Source organism: Moschus berezovskii, chromosome 14 (assembly GCF_049115385.1).
Source record: "Moschus berezovskii isolate FMDL1 chromosome 14, NW_MosBer_1.0, whole genome shotgun sequence".
Classification (NCBI taxonomy): Eukaryota; Metazoa; Chordata; class Mammalia; order Artiodactyla; family Moschidae; genus Moschus; species Moschus berezovskii.
The window spans coordinates 6,720,890-6,738,806 of record NC_142473.1 but is presented as its reverse complement, the minus strand read 5'-3'; positions in this window follow the sequence as shown (position 1 = coordinate 6,738,806).

Genomic DNA, 17,917 nt, shown 5'->3' with positions numbered 1-17,917 from the left:
TTGAAAAACTGCAGGACTAAACAAAATTAAAGACAAAGAAATAGGTAGGCAGATTTTACTCAGCAGGCCTGGGTTGCATATTCCCAATAGACATCTGTCTTTAAGACTGGCTGTTAGTTCTGGAAGATAACCTCTGATCCCATAATATACTCTTTCTGCCCAATAAGAATGTTTTTGTATGCCTGAGGTCTTGGGACTTGCTGTTCCAGAATGACCAGGTAAGTTTATCCTAATAATATAATGTCTATGAATATCTGATTTTGCTCTTGGGGAAGCTAGACTTTGAGTAGCTAAAGTCTGTCATACAAGTTATGAATGTTTAAATGGCTGACAGCCAATGAAAACTCTATAGCTCAAGGCTCAGGTGAGTTTTCCTAGTCAGCAATGCTTTCCCTGTGTTGTTTCTAGAAGAGTCATTTCTTTGTACCAGTCCACTGGGAGAGGGACACCTGAAAGCTTGTGCCTGTTTTTTCCTATACTTGATCTCATGTGCCTTTTCCCCTTTCTGAACTTACTCTGAATCCTTTGACTATAATTGTAAATATGAGCATAACAGATCTTCTGAATGAATTATATGAGTTCTAGTGAATCTTCAAGACTGACAATGGTCTTGGTGATCCATAATGGGGAGAAAATTGTAATAATTATTATAAATGCACATAGTTTCAGATGAATTACACATTTAACTACTACAGTAAACAGTATTTACATTATCAGTATTGAATGGAGCAAGACCCTGTGGGGCTCCTGGGTGTGGAAACCTATTCTCTGTTTCTTGTTTGTAGGGAATAGAATCCAGCCTCCATGATCTTCCCTGAGTTTGAAAGGGCAGAATCTAACAGCTGCTAATCAGGGGAAGGAAGGGTAATGGCTCAGCAGGTAAAGAATCTGCTTGCAATGCAGCATACACAGGAGATTCAGTTTTAACCCCTGGGTTGGGAAGATCCTCTGTAGAAGGAAATGGCAACTCACTCCAGTGTTCTTGCCTGGAAAACCGCATGGACAGAGAAGCCTGTTGGGCTACAGTGCAATGGAGTATCAAAGAGTCGGATGTAAGTGAATAACTAAGCACATAAGTATAAGCACAATCAGAGAAGGGAAGGGTAAGGGAGGAGCATCCAAGGAACAGTATTGCAGCCTTGGAACAGGGTTCTGGTTCCACTTCAAGCAGTACACACAGCAACATTGTTGAGTTCTTCTGTAGAACTAAAACTCCCACAAATGGAAAATGTTAGCTTTCTTCATTCCGGAGTTCACAGTTTGATAACCTCAAGAAGTTCATCAGGAGACCTCTTGAGGCCAGAGTAAAAGAATGTGGGCCCTGTCCACCCCCTCGTCCTTATCAGCAACCTTACCTTTGGATCATTGATACAAAATTTACAAAATCCTCCTGGCTTGAGACACACAGTTTTTCCAGGCTTGAGTCCCCCTTGTCTTCCTTTGCCTGCAGAGTAATGAAGAGTTTCTCTTCTCCTTCACCAAAAACTCTGTCTTTGAGACTCGGTTCAGCACCAGTACACAGAGGTGGGGGTTTTGGCATCGATGTTGCTCTTGATACTTCTTGTGATGTCACAGAAAATAGGTACTGGAATACTTGTTATTATCAAAGATGATGCCAGTTTTGGTGTCAATGATAAAAACTATAGATGCATGAGCTTAATATCAGGTTCTGGAAATACTTTATAACATAGAGCAGACAGTGAGCATAGTGGGAGCAGGCATTATAGAATAGATACCTTTATAACTGAAGAACCTAACATAGCACATGATACATATAAATGCTCAATAATTGTTTGTAAAACTAAATGAGTTCTATGAACCTAAAAATAGAAGGTATCACAAGGAATTGGCATAGTTACAAAATCAACATGGAAACATAACCTCACTCCATTAGAGTTTTAAGTAAAGTGGTATGTAGTAAGAATGGTCAAGCAGAGAAAACTCACAAGATAATCTGGATTTCAGAAGAGTGTTAAAATTTCTCATGATTTATTTATTTACCAGTTGGAGAAATGTAGGCCAGATGAGAGAAAAATCAAGTTTGGTCAGAGTTGGATCGTAGTACATTTAGAAGGTTGAATTACATCTCCTCCACTGATCATTTAAAATAAAAAAAAGAGTGATCATTTAGACTCTCTCCTAAGTCTTGTCCTATGTAACCTTTTTATCATTGACTTGGATAAAGACAAAAATGTACGCTCATAAAATTTTCAGGTGACAAAAAATTGAGAGAAACGGTTAATATACTGCATACCAATCAGTATTTGAAAAGTCCTCAACAGCAGTTTGTGTGGAAAAGATGTAAGGATTTAGTTGACTGCCAAAATCAATCAGCTGTGACTGTCAGGAAAGTTAAATAAATGTGTGCTGTATATAAATTCAGTGGTACAGATAAGTGTGCAAATATGTGTGTGTGCCTGTGTGTTGCACTCATGGCTGTAGGAAATTACCTCATACAAAATCAACGGAGCTAATAGAATCCATCCAGAGAGGTTGTCTTAACTCAAAATTCATGATTTTTCTCTTACATGTCAGCTATTCTCATACTTATGATCAACCATGCAGTACATAATCATCATCTTTAAGATTCAGTAATTTCTAAGAGTCATAGTGTGACCTAGAAAGCTGTTGTCCTAAATGGCTTTATTAATTCAGGAAAGTAAATTGTCAAGAGGTGTTAGGGCTCATCTCAGTAAATACATACTAAACTGTTTTCAGTGATCCATTTTAGAAAGAATTTTGTGTTAGTGATTGCTTCTTGATCAGAGGGGTGTAGAGATGAAAAGCCTGTCACAGGACCACCTGCAAGAGGACAGTAAAAGCAGGAAGATTATCTGAAATGTCTGATCAAAAAAAGAAAAGCTTGCTTGAGAAAGGGAGAGGAACAGCCTCTCCTTATCACCTTAAAGGATATAAAATTAATAAGCAAATAGGTTTGAAAGTCATAAGGAAAAATAAAGTTTAAAAAATGTTGGAACATGAGACGAATTTCTAGCATGTGAGTTTCCTCTCTGATACTCATCCCCTCTGTGAAAATCTGTGTCTCACAGACTGTTGTGGGTCCTCTCCCTGTTACCTTCCTGTGCATGTGTCTATAGGAGCTGTACTTTCTCTAAAACAGGATGCCTTTCTGTGAATTATGACTCTCTTTCTGCAAGCTGAGCTTGAGAATATAATTATTTTTGCTGATAGGAGACTGGGAAATAGATCACAAGTGAATAGGATGATAAGGTGCTGAAGTAGGTGGGGAGGAAAACTGTTCTGAATACTTCAGTTAATGCAGGGGATACTTACTTCTCACTCCATTAAAAGTTATCAGAATATTTATTGTGGCTATGTTTGACTTTAATGGAGTACAACGTGTAAGAAAATTTTGCATAGGGTGATAAAAGCTAGATCCTGAGAAAGGTAAACAAGTATGGTTTAATTGAAATGATTAAGTACCAACACCTGTCATAGAATATGACAGTAAAGTTAGGCCCTAAATGGTGCTTGATAGGAGGAGTCAGTTTCATATACTTTAAAATAATAGCATTATTATTATTACAAATGATATGGTGTTTAGAAATATAATTTATTGATGCATAATTTATAAAATATAAATTATATAAATATTATTAATATAATAAATTATAAATAAAGCATAATTCTCAGTAGTATAGTGGGGCTATAATTGCTACTTCAAACTTGCAGAATGAAAGCTAAAATTTTAGAATGTTCTTCTATCCATACCAAATTATTTGGGTAGCTAATATATACTTTGTATTAGAATATTATTTTAATTCATTAACACTTTAGAGTTGAGAGTCTAATGGGAAAAGAGAAGGAAGGATATCTTTAGTGAAGATATATCAGCAATAAATTGTAACTAACAACATCCCTAGTTTCTTCAGTGACCTGGCTCATAAAGAGAGAGAAAAAGCATGTATGTGTCATAGACAGATAGAGATGTAAAGATGGAACTAGAAGGAGAGACAAGAGAGATTGAGATTGGCTTGTTAATTGCTTTTAAAATGGAATTAGCTTGTAATAGCATTAATCACTGAAGGCAATGGCAAGCCACTCCAGTACTCTTGTCTAGAAAATCCCATGGATGGAGGAGCCTGGTAGGCTGCAGTCCATGGGGTCACTACGAGTCAGACATGACTGAGCAACTTCACTCTCACTTTTCACTTTCACACATTGGAGAAGGAAATGGCAACCCACTCCAGTGTTCTTGCCTGGAGAATCCCAGGGACGGGGGAGCCTGGTGGGCTGCCGTCTATGGGGTCACACAGAGTTGGACATGACTGAAGTGACTTAGCAGTAGCAGCATTAATCACTATTCAATAAAGTGGAGTCGCTCAGTCGTGTCTGACTCTTTGCAACCGCATGAACTGTAGCCTACCAGGCTCCTCAATCCATGGGATTTTTCAGGCAAGAGTACTGGAGTGGATTGCCATTTCCTTCTCCAGGGGATCCTCCCAACCCAGGGATCAAACCCAGATCTTCTGCATTGCAGACAGGTGCTTTACCATCTGAGCCACCAGGGAAGCTCACTATTCAATAAGGTAACTTCAATAAGCAGAATTCTCATTCCTTGATTGTAGCTGATTTGCTTTTTGGACGATAGGGGAAATAGAATTTGGAAAAGGAAGACAGTTATATAAATAGCTCAGTTAAAAATAGTGGTGAGGTTTTACATAATTAAATGCAGTCTGCTAGGATTCATTTCAACACTGTCTTAGGCCAGTTTTCTGGAAACAGACTCTGAACTGGCAATTTGAAATGGGGCTTGTCAGTGAGTACAGTCAGCAAAGATGCTTGAGGAGGTGAGGAAAATTCATCTGAGTGGAGGAAGAATTTGAACTACATTTTCACAATCCAGTTATCACAGAGCCCTCAGTTGATCCCACATTGGGTTTAGGGGCTATGATAGCTCTTTAGAATAGAAACAAGTTGAAAGAAAGGGGCCTAAACTTTGCCACTGGCTCCATTAAACAGCTGTTGGATATGGGCTCCCTTTAGAAAAATGTTGTAACCTTGGTGAAGGAACTTTCTTCAACTAAAGCAATTTCAAGGGAATCACACACCTGTGATCAGCTAGCAGTTAGCAGCTCAGGGAATAGGAGGTGAATATAAAGAAAGGGAAATCTGGCCTGTGCATCTCAGCATCCACCACAAACTTCAAGTGAATCCCATTCCCTATATTATCATTCAATATTCCTAGAATTTGCCTCTTTAGACAGAGTACTTAAAAGCCTTAAAGAGGCATGCAAGCAGGCTCAGTCACTTGTGTCCGAGGGACTCTTTGAAAGCTATGGACTGTAGTCCATCAGGCTCCTCTGTCCATGGGTTTCTCTAGGGAAGAATACTGGAGGTTACCATGCCCTTCTCGAGGGTATCTTCCTAACCTGAGGATTGAACCCACATCTGCTGCATTGCAGGTGGATTCTTTACTCACTGAGCTACCTGGGAAGCCTTTCAAAGAGGCATAGCTCCTCAACTCAGCCTCCAAAAATTCAGCAGAAAACTCAAATATAGAGTTTGTAATTGAAAAGAATTTGGAGGTAGCTCAGAAAACAGACGGAGAAGGCAATGGCAAGCCACTCCAGTACTCTTGCCTAGAAAATCCCATGGACGGAGGATCCTGGTAGGCTGCAGTCCATGGGGTCACTTCGAGTCAGACACGACTGAGCGACTTCACTTTCACTTTTCACTTTCACACATGGAGAAGGAAATGGCAACCCACTCCAGTGTTCTTGCCTGGAGAATCCCAGGGACGGGGGAGTCTGGTGGGCTGCCATCTATGGGGTCACACAGAGTCGGACACGACTGAAGTGACTTAGCAGCAGCAGCAGCAGTGTGTCAGAGAGGACAAATAGGATAGGCCTGCTTGCAATTTTTTTTTTTTTTCCTAAACCAACTTTCTGAGGTGCAGCAGACAAGTTACAGAAGATACAATTAAAATTGATTCGGTCCATGGGTTCTGCCTCTATTCCACCTAAATAATATTGAAAAGCCAGGAGCAAGCAATGAGAATTCATAATTTCACAGCTTAAAATAAAGTTATGAAAATCATCAGAATGATAAACCTACAAGGAGAGAGATGTATGTGTGTGTGTTTTAAAAGTATTTGGTGCAATTCAAAATGAAAGGAAAAAAAAAAATTATTAGAAGTCACGGAATAAAGGAACAAATAAGACCTATGGGAAAGGTAGCATTTCTAAGAAAAATAGCAGATACTTCAATAGAAACAGATATTGCCAAAGATGTTCTCTAGAAAAAGATTTTGCTCAACAACCCCTAATTAAAGCTCGCATATCTAGATGAGAGATTGATGTATTTATAAATGCACATGAATACTGGGAAATATATATTTTTAGGATACATTTCCGTTGTGGAATTATTGAAAACTGCTCTGTTTTATAAAATTACATAATTGTACACATCCAAATTTATATTAAATACCAGGATTTAAGTCTTTTGCAAATGGAGTCATGTGGAAGTAACTGCATTTTACAAACTTATAAGAGCAAAGAAAATTTCAGTGAATACTTGGTAGAGGGAAAATGCTGTAGAGTGTATTCCATATGGTAAAATAGTTACATTTCTTTTGCTCTGGAGTCTGGATGTCTGGGTTCAGATTCCACATTTACCACTTACTAGCTGAGTTCAAACAGTTACTTGAACTCTAGACTCACTTTCCAAATCTGTAAAATGGGGATAATCTTTGTAATTACAGAGCTTATTATAGTGTCTAGTACATTGTAATTATTCCATGAATGACAACTACTATTGTTATTACTAATAATTTTTGTAGTGAACAGAAGTGTTAACAAACGTCCTTAGAATAAAAATGTCTTAGAAAAATAAATGTGGATAAGGAGGAAGAGTGAGAGTTTAGTGAGTATAATCAATGAGGTTTACTAAAACAGAGATACTTGAGGCATAAGAAAGTATGAAATATTGATTATTTATTCCTAGAAATGAGTTTATATCATTATTTTGAGGAAGTTCATTGGTATACATACATGTTTTCAGTAGTTTAATGGGTTAATGATTTGATGGCCCTAATGATTCTTCACATTTGACTATACTAACAATAAATATTTATTAATTGCCTACTATGTTTCTGCTGCAGTTTTTGGCACTTTACATATTTAGATCCAACTAAGTTTTCCTCCATTTTTTTTTAAATTAGGTAAACTGAAATCCTATTTCAAGTGGAAGAAAAATATGATGAGTGTTTCTAGTAACTTGAATATTATTAAATTGAGAAGTCAAAATATAATCCCAGACACATTGACTCTAGAGTTTATGACCTTAAATACTACACTGTTCTATAGTGTATCTACTTGCATGTGTGTGTTGAATGCAGTATAAAACATTGGTGAGTAAGCCTGTTATTCATGAAATCAATTCAAGAGGATAAAATTCTCTGATTTTTAGTGATTCTCCAGTTCTACTAGACTGTCACTACATATAAAATAGTATTTACAGTTCTACCTCTTGGTAAGGTTAATAAAGGGTGAAATTTAAGTAGGGTTTTGGGTTTTCTATCCTAAAGGAAATAAGTCCTGAATATTCATTGTAAGGACTGATGTTGAAGCTAAAACTCCCATACTTTGGCCACCTGTTGCGAAGAGCTGACTCAATGGAAAAAACCCTGATGCTGGGAAAGATTGAAGGCAGGAAGAGAAAGGGACAACAGAAGATGAGATGGTTGGATGGCACCACCGACTCGATGGACATGAGTTTGAGCAAACTCCAAGGTTTGGTGATGGTCAAGGAAGCCTGGCATGCTGAAGTGCATGGGATCGCAAAGAGTTGGACATGACTGAGTGACTGAACTTAACTGAACTAATACTCATTCCAAGTCCTGAATGGCTTACTTGGCCAATGGGAAACTGGGAACTGTGTTTACAAGCACAGTACCTATCAATGGTTGGTGGCTTATCACATAATTATTAGAATCAATTGATGAAAAATAAGAGTACCACAATCAACATAGTCTAATGGACCAACTATCAAAAGTATTGAGTTGGCAGCCACTGGTGGGTAACAGTAGGATCCCTTCATAAGAATTCACATGATTCTTCCACTGTCTTATGGCCACACACATGGAAATTCTATTTTTAAATATAAGGGACATTCCTCCCCCCGCAAAAAAATTTTTTTTGTAAAATTCTTTGTGTTAGCTAAGGCTGCAATAACAAAGTGCTGCCAACAGTGAGCCTTAAAATACAGAAATATGTTTTCTCACAATTCTCTAGGCTGGAAGGCTGAGATAAAGGTGTTGACAGTGTTAGTTGCTTCTGAGATGTCACTCCTATAGATAGTCATCTTCTCCTTGTGTCTTCATGTAGTCTTCTCTCCATACGTGTGTATTCAAATTCCCTCTCCTTATAAGGATACCACTCTCCAAATAGTCACCATTATCTCCAAATAGAATCAGGCGTTGAGGTACTGGAGGCTAGAACTTCAATGCAGGAAGTTTGGGGAGTTGAGCCATAACATATTAGTAGTGGAATAAAAATATATTCTACAGTCCATATGATAACAATTATTTTATATTGTCATCCAAGCCTACATGCTACTACTGTCCAGTAGAACACTCAAATTGAAAGAAGTAATTCTAAATTTTGTTCAACATAGTCTACAAATGAGTCAGATACACAAAAGTGAGGTAGAGTTCCCTTCTCAAGGAGGATTTCATTCCATTGATGGGGATGGAAAAGAAGAAAACTTCACAAATTCAGATTTTACTCTCTATATCTTTTGGAATCAAAGAAGAATGCTCACGCTATACACACACAGAAAAACAGGATGTCTGATTTCATTGTCATTTTTATGAAAATGTAATACGCTTTTTGTTTTTCAACCAAAGATGGAGAAGCTGTATACAGTTAGCGAAAACAAGACCAGGAGCTGACTGTGGCTCAGATCATGAACTCCTTATTGCGAAGTTCAGACTTAAATTGAAGAAAGTAGGGAAAACCACTAGACCATTCAGATATGACCTCAATCAAATCCCTTATGATTATACAGTGGAAGTGAGAAATAGATTTAAGGGACTAGATCTGATTGATAGAGTGCCTGATGAACTCTGGACGGAGGTTCGTGACATTGTACAGGAGACAGGGATCAAGACCATCCCCATGGAAAAGAAATGCAAAAGAGCGAAATGGCTGTCTGAGGAGGCCTTACAAATAGCTGTAAAAAGAAGAGAGGCGAAAAGCAAAGGAGAAAAGGAAAGATATAAGCATCTGAATGCAGAGTTCCAAAGAATAGCAAGGAGAGATAAGAAAGCCTTCCTCAGTGATCAATGCAAAGAAATAGAGGAAAACAACAGAATAGGAAAAACAAGAGACCTCTTCAAGAAAATTAGAGATTCCAAGGGAACTTTTCATGGAAAGATGGGCTCGATAAAGGACAGAAATGGTATGGACCTAACAGAAGCAGAAGATATTAAGAAGAGGTGGCAGGAATACACAGAAGAACTGTACAAAAAAGATCTTCACGACCAAGATAGTCACGATAATGTGATCACTGACCTAGAGCCAGACATATTGGAATGTGAAGTTAAGTGGGCCTTAGAAAGCATCACTACGAACAAAGCTAGTGGTGGTGATGGAATTCCAGTTGAGCTATTTCAAGTCTTGAAAGATGATGCTGTGAAAGTGCTGCACTCAATATGCCAGCAGATTTGGAAAACTCAGCAGTGGCCACAGGACTGGAAAAGGTCAGTCTTCATTCCAATCCCAAAGAAAGGCAATGCCAAAGAATGCTCAAACTACCGCACAATTGCACTCATCTCACACGCTAGTAAAGTCATGCTCAAAATTCTCCAAGCCAGGCTTCAGCAATATGTAAACCGTGAACTCCCAGATGTTCAAGCAGCTTTTAGAAAAGGCAGAGGCACCAGAGATCAAATTGCCAACATCCGCTGGATCATGGAGAAAGCAAGAGAGTTTCAGAAAAACATCTATTTCTGCTTCATTGACTATGCCAAAGCCTTTGACTGTGTGGATCACAATAAACTGTGGAACATTCTGAAAGAGATGGGAATCCCAGACCACCTGACCTGCCTCTTGAGAAACCTGTATGCAGGTCAGGAAGCAACAGTTAGAACCGGTCATGGAACAACAGACTGGTTCCAAATAGGAAAAGGAGTGCGTCAAGGTTGTATATTGTCACCTTGCTTATTTAACTTCTATGCAGAGTACATCATGAGGAACGCTGGGCTGGAAGAAGCACAAGCTGGAATCAAGATTGCAGATGACACTACCCTTATGGCAGAAAGTGAAGAGGAACTCAAAAGCCTCTTGATGAAAGTGAAAGAGGAGAGTGAAAAGGTTGGCTTGAAGCTCAACATTCAGAAAACAAAGATCATGGCATCTGGTCCCATCACTTCATGGGAAATAGATGGAAAAACAGTGGAAACAGTGTCAGACTTTGTTTTTTTGGGCTCCAAAATCACTGCAGATGCTGATTGCAGCCATGAAATTAAAAGACGCTTGCTCCTTGGAAGGAAAGTTATGACCAACCTTGATAGTATATTAAAAAGCAGAGACATTACTTTGCCGACCAAGGTCCGTCTAGTCAAGGCAATGGTTTTTCCCGTGGTCATGTATGGATGTGAGAGTTGGACTGTGAAGAAAGCTGATCGCCGAAGAATCGATGATTTTGAACTGTGGTGTTGGAGAAGACTCTTGAGAGTCCCTTATACTGCAAGGAGATCCAACCAGTCCATTCTAAAGGAGATCAATCCTGGATGTTCATTGGAGGGACTGATGCTAAAGCTGAAACTCCAATACTTTGGCCACCTCATGAGACGAGTTGACTCACTGGAAAAGACTCTGATGCTGGGAAAGGTTGGGGGCGGGAGGAGAAGGGGACGACGGAGAATGAGATGGCTGGATGGCATCACCGACTCTGTGGACATGAGTTTGAGTGTACTCCGGGAGTTGGTGATGGACAGGGAGGCCTGGCGTGCTGTGATTCATGGGGTCGCGGAGAGTCGGACACGACTGAGCGACTGAACTGAACTGAGTAGCTATGGTTACATTTATCATATTTTCTGAAAGTCATTGGTCAAGGCTTTTCAGTCTTACCAATCTAGAATACAAATAAGTGGGTACTAAATTTGTAACGTATTCAGTTCAGTTCAGTCGCTCAGTCGTGTCCAACTCTCCCCGACCCCATGAATTACAGCATGCCAGGCCTCCCTGTCTGTCACCAACTCCCGGAGTTCATTCAAACTCATGTCCACAGAGTTGGTGATGCCATCCAGCCATCTCATTCTCAGTCGTCCCCTTCTCCTCCCGCCCCCAACCTTTCCCAGCATCAGAGTCTTTTCCAGTGAGTCAACTCGTTCCATGAGGTGGCCAAAGTATTGCAGTTTCAGCTTCAGCATCAGTCCTTCCAATGAACACCCAGGATTGATCTCCCTTAGAATGGACTGGTTGGATCTCCTTGCAGTATAAGGGACTCTCAAGAGTCTTCTCCAGCACCACAGTTCAAAAGCATCAATTCTTCGGTGATCAGCTTTCTTCACAGTCCAACTCTCATATCCATACATGACCACGGGAAAAACCATAGCCTTGACTAGATGGACCTTGGTTGGCAAAGTAATGTCTCTGCTTTTTAACATATTATCAAGGTTGGTCATAACTTTCCTTCCAAGGAGTAAGCGTCTTTTAATTCCATGGCTGCAATCAGCATCCGCAGTGATTTTGGAGCCCCCAAAAATAAAGTCTAGCACTGTTTCCACTGTTTTTCCATCTATTTCCCATGAAGTAATGGGACCAGATGCCATGATCTTTGTTTTCTGAATGTTGAGCTTCAAGCCAACCTTTTCACTCTCCTCTTTCACTTTCATCAAGAGGCTTTTGTGTTCCTCTTCACTTTCTGCCATAAGGGTCATCAAAAAATTACAAAATAATGGAATATAAAAGGCAAATCCAAGTTGAAGGTAAAAATTGGTGATAAGAAACTCAGAGTATAATTTCACTTAACAACTCCTTATTAATCTGTGTAATCATAGATGAACCATTCTTCATGTATCTGAAGTGTTTTTCTCCACTATTTCAGCCCTGTACTGTATTTCTGCCCCTTAATTTTATTGTGAAGGAAAGAACTGGCCACATAATTTTCATGTTCTTCCTGGTGACTATGATTAAAATGTTATTATTTAAATAAAGATACAAAGAGTAAGCATGAGCCTAAGTTAAAGCTCTAGTGAATATAGTGGGGATCTTGATAGGCTTAAGAAAAACTATTTCTAAATCTCACCTTTTAGTCACATTAGTACAGAAATAGAGACAATAGTGTTAGATATCTGTCATGTACCTATTCTAGCCTCAACAATTATTCCATCATGACAATTTCTTTTATTCTTAACCGTACTCACTCTGTCCTTTGATTATGCAGAAGTGAGTCCCAGGAACTAAAACTTTTAGAAATAAATATTTCAGTATGTAATTCTAAAATATAACAGCTCTAATAAATATAACTACGACAGTATTAACATGTTCCTGTAAATAAAAAAAATGATTTCTCTTTTTAGTAGATTTATTTTTAGAGAAATGTTTACAGCAAAATAAAAAACAATGTGCTGAGATATCGCATATATTCCCTGCCCCACTCATGCACAATATTTCCCACCAGAGTGCCACATTTAGTGCAATTGATGAATCTGCCTTGCTATGTCATTATCACTCAAAATTTATACTGTGTTTCACTCTTGGTGCTGTTACATTTTACAGCTTTGGACAAATGTATAATGATATGCAACCATAATTATGCTGTCATACAGAATAGTGTCACTGATCTAAAATTGCCCTGTTTTAACCTATTTATTCCTCCCACCTCACAATCCCTGGCAGCCACTAATCTTTTTACTGTTTCCATAGTTTTAGTTTTTCCAGAATGTGACAGAGTCATAACTATACTGTATGTAGCCTTTTCACATTGGTCTCTATTCCTTAGTGGTGTTCATTTGTTTCCTGTATGTCATATTATGATGATTATTGGCTTTAAGTGCTGAATATTAGTAATATAATGTATAATAGTGATAATAATATTATTAAATTTAGTGCTATGCATAAAAATAATTTCTTCTTGAAAATAAAATATGTAGTCAGTTTACATTTTAAAAATTATCACATATGTATTTGTAATATTTGAAAAGTCAAATAAAATCCATATATTGCAACTGGTTGAAATGCAGCTTAAATCTCTCTTCTTTTTTTTTTTTTTAATTCACAATTACATGTCTCTCCTGCAGTCTCTATTTACTGTCATTGTTGTTTTTGTTGAGGAGATTAAGAAATATGTTGTAGAAAGTTCTCACACAGACAGATTTTTTTCTAATTGCCCATTGATAACCGAAAAACAATTACCTGAGATACCTATCACCATAAATATTTTTCCTAGAATGCAAACAGCAAAGGAAAAGAATACAGAGGAAGTGTCTAGGATGTCGAAGGATTGTCTGGAACTCTAAAGGAAGAGCCTGTTACTAAAACAAACATGTGCATCACAGACACATGGATTAGAACCTTGATTCTGACAATTAAGAGCTTAACATTGGGCAAGTTTTTGATGTTTTTCGTCTCAACTTCCAGGTATATAAAACTGTACATAATAGTTAAATTGCTGAAAACAGAAGTTTCTTTTATTATTGTTTGATTTTTAAATAATTTTTAATTTTTATCTTCTTTAATTTTTAAAATTTTAGAATTTTAAATTATTTTTTTAAAGTGTGAAAGCTGCCAGAAAAAAATGTACAATTCCTACAGAGTGATAACAGTGACAGTTGGTGTCAAAACAATCAAATAAAACAAATTATCTTCAAAGAAGAGTATAGAGAAAATATTTAGTGATTTTGAAGGCTTGTGTGGAACATTAAAAGAAATAGCCTGTGACTGAGAAATAGAGAAACAAACAGAAATAATATGGTTTAGATCTTTGGTTTGTATCAATAAAGCCAAAGTCAGATTTCAACTTTGCATATTCTTTCTCTATAGATTTTGGAAGTTGCACTGACTGATCTTTAATTTCCCTCATCTTTCAAATGAATACAATAATATTTACCTCATAGAGATGATATCAAGATTAAAAGAAAGAAATTAGTAAAAACATTGACGTAATTTGCTTCATAAAGTTTATAACTCTCAAAAATATTAGAGGGAAGAGTCTGTGAGAAGGATATGTAAATTAAATGTTCATGTATTTATCTCAATTTTCCATTGTGTCTAATTGTATACATATATATAAATGCCAGGTTGGAGTGACTACAGTTACATTGAATCTATCATTTGAAATAATTCATTTGCATGATCTCTAAAATGTTGTCTTCACAAATATTTTCTAGCTACCTAATTGAGTTACAAAGTTTTTGTTGGTTTGGTTTCATTTTTAAAGAAGAAGGAAAAAAAAGTCAGAAAGAAATACAGAGGAGCTTGCACTCCTCTTCAGTTCAGTTCAGTTCAGTTCAGTCGCTCAGTCCTGTCTGACTCTTTGTGACCCCATGAGTCACAGCACGCCAGGCCTCCCTGTCCATCACCAACTCCCGGAGTTCACTCAGACTCATGTCCATCGGGTCATTGATACCATCCAGCCACCTCATTCTCTGTCATCCCCTTCTCCTCCCGCCCCCAATCCATCCCAGCATCAGTCTTTTCCAGTGAGTCAACTCGTTGCATGAGGTGGCCAAAGTATTGGAGTTTCAGCTTTAGCATCAGTCCTGCCAATGAACACCCAGGATTGATCTCCTCTAGAATGGACTGGTTGGATCTCCTTGTAGTCCAAGGGACTCTCAAGAGTCTTCTCCAGCACCACAGCTCAAAAGCATCAATTCTTCAGCGATCAGCTTTCTTCACAGTCCAACTCTCCCATCCATACATGACCACAGGAAAAACCATAGCCTTGACTAGATGGACCTTGGTTGGCAAAGTAATGTCTCTGCTTTTTAATATGCTATCTAGGTTGTTCATAACTTTCCTTCCAAAGAGTAAGAGTCTTTTAATTTCATGCCTGCAATCAGCATCTGCAGTGATTTTGAAGCCCCCAAAAATAAAGTCTGACACTGTTTCCACTGTTTCTCTATTTCCCATGAAGTAAGAAAAGGAGTGCATCAAGGTTGTATATTGTCACCCTGCTTATTTAACTTATATGGAGAGTACATCATGAGGAACACTGGGCTGGAAGAAGCACAAGCTGGAATCAAGATTGCCCGGGAGAAACATCAATAACCTCAGATGAGCAGATGACTCCACCCTTATGGCAGAAAGTGAAGAGTAACTCAAAAGCCTCTTGATGAAAGTGAAAGAGGAGAGTGAGAAGGTTGGCATGAAGCTCAACATTCGTAAAACAAAGATCATGGCATCTGGTCCCATCACTTCATGGGAAATAGATGCACTCCTGTTGGTGATGTTTTATTTCCTTGGCTGGGGGCAAATGTGTGACTGTTTATTATCATCTATGTCTACAATACTACATAATAATTTTAAAATTATTATTCAACTATACTTAGCTAGCACTCAGAAATGTCAAGGCTTTTAAAAATTATGGAATAATTTAGTTTCAAGTTACAGATAATAAAGTATAAAGTTGTGCAGAATGTGTTAATAATGAATGATATGATTGTTGATTATAAACAGTTTCATTTCCTCTTTCTGTGCTCTTTATTTATTTAATATCCTCTTTCCCATACACCTGAGCACTTCTTTTCCTTTAAGGATATTAAGTCTCCTTTTCTGTTGCTAATGTTATATTGGTTGACTAATTTAGGGAATAAGGTCAATAATATATAGACTAGGTACTATGGTTCCCATACTGCAGCAGTATTTGGCTGGAGCTAGCTAGTGAAGTCTTCTTAGCTTGCTGGAAGGTGAAAAATTGTCTACATTAAATTCCAAATATTAATGTATTTTTTTTAGTCAACCCTATATTGAAAAGAAAAATTGCTCACTGACTGTTATAATGAATATCTTTTAATGTCCAACTTAACATTTTAATGAATGATAAAAGACAGGTTTTGTATATGTTTTATATGTACATTTATCTTACCTCATTCAATTTTTTCATAATTATTAAGGCAAGTTCTGATATAAATTACTGAACATATTTCAGCAGATGGGGAAATGCTCTGAGTTTTCCACTAGCCTTTATATTCATTATATTTTTGAAGATCATAGTTCATGATTACTTCAGAATGAACTGTCTTTCTATGTTTATTCATTTGAAGTAGCTGTTGCATTAAATGCTTTACATATAGTATTTTATAAGAAGTAAAACATTTATTTGAGATCAGATCATTTGGTATTTCCTGAAAACATTTATTTTTGCCACTTAGAATACACTATGTTCTTCTGGTAACATAACTTCATTTTTCCTTTGGGTCCTAATCATGCAGCCTATATTACGTGATTTAAGTCATTCTCAGAGCTAGATATGAACTGAGGACTAAGCCAATTGGTATATTTCTTCCACATGACCACGAAGGTTCAAAAATAGGTCCATAACCTAAGTCAAACCAATCAGAATCAATAAGCTGGATGTGGAGTTTTGAGAGTGAAATTCTAGAGCAGCAAAATCCTCATGTGACAAAGAGAAGAGGAAGTCTTTGATAATTAAACAAAGAATAATAAAAAAAAGATAAGAGACACAGATAAACTATATCACTTTAACATTGTTTGAACCAATGATCAACTATGTCTGAAGTTGGCATATTCCTTTTTTCCTAAAATCATGCTGTTTTGATTTTCTGTTTGATGTAGCCTCAAAACAAGCATCTATGTTCCTGCCACATACTCACAACAATGCAGCAAAACTTTAAGAATTGAGTCTAATTAAGCATTTACTACCTACTTAACCTGAGTCACTTTGGTCCTCACTCACTATATATATATATATATATATATATATATACATTTTATGATAATATTTAATATTATGTTTTATCATTTTGTTCAGTTAACTAAATTTTCTAATATTCTGCTCAACATTTTGTTAGGTCATCAGAATTTTGAAATGCTATATTCACAGCATTAGGCACATACTGAAGAGTCTTTCATGTCATGGACAATTTCCTTTGATGATCCCCAGGGACATCAAGGTGCAAATGTTATTCTCAGCTCCTTGGCAGAAGAACTAATTCTATGATGACTGATCTCATTATGTCTCTGACCTCTAAAACTGTGCATATCTGATGAATGGCATCTTAGGAAACAAGGCTTGACACATTTGATTCTTTATCTGAAATCAGTTGAGGAAAAAAGTTAAAATGCATTTTAGGGATGCATTGTGGTCTTCACTTAGATTAATTGAAGAACAGTGTATTTATTTTTCAATAAATAATTTACTTCCTGAATTGGTTTTTAGGCAGAGAGGTACATTTGTGTTTCCAGAGGTATAAGCAATAGTAATGATTGAGAGCTTAATATAGACATAATCTCTAGCTTTCACTGATTAGTTCTCCATGGATATTTGCCAGGGATTAACGTACAGCTACAATTTAAGTCATGTCCCTAAAACTAATAAGGATATAGTATGCATCATTTATTGATTTACACCTTCATATGGATAGATAAGCAAAGAGAAGATAATAACCTAAGTTACAAGGAAATCAACACAGAGATAAAATCTAACAGTATGACATCTAAGTAAGAAAACTGGCTTATAATCCAGTTAGCGCAGAGTGGCTTCAGGGCAGTGATGGGATATGAGTTGAATCTCAAATACAGGGTTGGATTAGATGAGAATTAGGAGGGTTGGATTAGATGAGAATTAGGCATTCCAATTAGGAACAGATAAGACATGGACAATGTAAACAGTAAAATTGTGAGCAGTAGACAAAGCCTGGTAGAACAAAGTGGTCACGATCGGAAGAAATATGACATAAGGCTAAAATAAAACTGGGGTAGAACTA